The following is a 2,649-nucleotide window of genomic DNA, read 5'->3' on the forward strand; positions in this document are numbered from 1 at the left end:
GATCTTGTTTGCAATAAACATCAAAGCAAAGATGAGCAATTTAAGCTCAAAGATGGATAAATAAATTGTATTTGGGCTTAATGAGATGATATTGAGATTATATACCCATTTCAGAGTCAGGAACCAAGATTTTAGGGAGTTATAGAAAATCTAAAGTACCAGAAATCTATTTACAATGCGTGTTTTGTTTTGGGGAACGTGAATTATGCTCAGAGACTGAGATTTTCTTGGTCAATATTTTATTTAACACATAGTTAGCATGGGAATTATAATACACATATAAGTCAATAGAATGCAGATAATATATCTTAATAAGCTAATAAAAACATACTCCAAAAAATTACAGATTGACTATATGGATGATTGTGGTCAAAGAATGTCACCTGCCATTTCAGTAAACAAAAGATATTGTGGGAAAGTCCTCAGCCACTGTAGCACTTGATGGTACACCCTAGGGTAATTAAAGATGGGCAAAAATGGGATACTGGCTCTAGATATTTGAAATGCCTATCAAAGAATGATTTGAATAACCTCAGGCTATTGAATATTCCTACACATAAAAATCACTAAAATTATTAGCTTGTGATTACTGGAAGTAATAATAACTAGCAGCATTTTAACATTCTGATATCATTTCAAGAAATTTTTTGTTAGTTTTCAAAAAGTTACTTTACCATTTCTTCTTTTAGAAGTTTTTAAATACCAAACAAAATAAGCATTCCATTCAGTCTGTTTGATTTTATGGCTGACTTTCCCTAGCCATGTGTACTAGGCACACACACACATTAGTTTGGGAATGTTAAAAGAGCCCTAGTTTGGCCACTTTAGTGTCAGAGCTCCTTTAGTATAGATTCCACAATCAAGTAAGTATTTACAAGTATAAGTTTCATATGTAGGGTACATGAACCTGGATGGGGTGTTAGTTGGAGAGCAGCATTTGTCCTTCCTTTCTTTTTTATTTTGAGAGGTTTGTTCCCATTTTGAGGTCTGTTTGTCAAGATCTTGTGATGGGCCAAGTGCAGTTTGTGAACTTATTGACGCCAAGTGCCACCCGGGAGTTAGTGCTCTAAAATGTGTGTCCCTGGCTGAGCACATGTTTCATTAAATCATTGGGTTTGTTATTTTTTTTTTTCCAGCTAAGACTCCTGTATATCCTGGGTCATTTCTTATCTCTTTGGACCAGTCCCTTAGAGCTATCTGAGTGTATGTTATTTTGGGCTATAGTCCTCAAGGCCACTGAATGAAACATAATTCTCAATTTTTCCCCCTGGCAACCATTTTGGTGACCAAAAAAATGGGCTCAGAGCAGACCCCTCTCCTTTGCATGAAATTTGTCTGGAACTAGACCTTGATTCCAGAGACTTTTTGGGTACAAGTGGTTCCTCAATGAGTTCAGGTGAATTTCGGTCAGTGTCTCCTGGTTCTTGCATCAACTGTTACTGGCTGGTGATTCTGAATTTTTGTTTGTTTGGTGGTTTTTGTTTTTGTTTTTGTTTTTGTTTTGTTTTGTGTGTGTGTGTGTGTGTGTGTGTGTGGTATTAACTCCTCTCTGGAGGAATAGGTTTTCCTTGAAGCTTAGTACCAAAAAGAAGTACCTGTATTATGCTAATTTGAAAAATACTGGGAAGACTTTGCTCAAAGGAGCAATACCGTGTAGGTCAGGACTTGGTAATTAAGTGGCCTGTCATTTTTCCTTGAACTGATTATTTCAATATAATTTGTCAGAATAAATGTGAAAACCTCTCACAAAGGCTTTCAGCTCTGAAGAAGGGACACTTCCAGGCTGGCAACAACTTTCTCAGGCTTGTGAGAAACTTCTCAGAGTTGTGGAGGCAAGTCCTCATATATTCCGATGGTCCAACAGGGAAACCCAATGATTTAATGAAACATGTGCTCAGCCAGGGACACACATTTTAGAGCACTAACTCCCGGGTGGCACTTGGCGTCAATAAGTTCACAAACTGCACTTGGCCCATCACAAGATCTTGACAAACAGACCTCAAAATGGGAACAAACCTCTCAAAATAAAAAAGAAAGGAAGGACAAATGCTGCTCTCCAACTAACACCCCATCCAGGTTCATGTACCCTACATATGAAACTTATACTTGTAAATACTTACTTGATTGTGGAATCTATACTAAAGGAGCTCTGACACTAAAGTGGCCAAACTAGGGCTCTTTTAACATTCCCAAACTAATGTGTGTGTGTGCCTAGCACACATGGCTAGGGAAAGTCAGCCATAAAATCAAACAGACTGAATGGAATGCTTATTTTGTTTGGTATTTAAAAACTTCTAAAAGAAGACATGGTAAAGTAACTTTTTGAAAACTAACAAAAAATTTCTTGAAATGATATCAGAATGTTAAAATGCTGCTAGTGTTAACCTTATTTCTCTCTCTATACCTCCTTTATACCCTCTTTTATCTGAACTGTCTAACACAGATACTATCTCTTTCTCTCTTCATCACCTCCCACAACCTGTTGCACACTTTCCTTAATTAAACGGAGACATAAAACCAGAAATCATAGCTCTCTTTAAGAAGAAACTTATTACTATAAGAGGGAAACTATCTTCCCCTGCTTACATGCACACCCTGGACTCAAGTAGAATGTAGAGCTTTAACTAAAGAATTTATTGATCCTAGGCA

This window comes from Sus scrofa, unplaced genomic scaffold, assembly GCF_000003025.6.
Source record: "Sus scrofa isolate TJ Tabasco breed Duroc unplaced genomic scaffold, Sscrofa11.1 Contig42, whole genome shotgun sequence".
NCBI classification, from domain to species: domain Eukaryota; kingdom Metazoa; phylum Chordata; class Mammalia; order Artiodactyla; family Suidae; genus Sus; species Sus scrofa.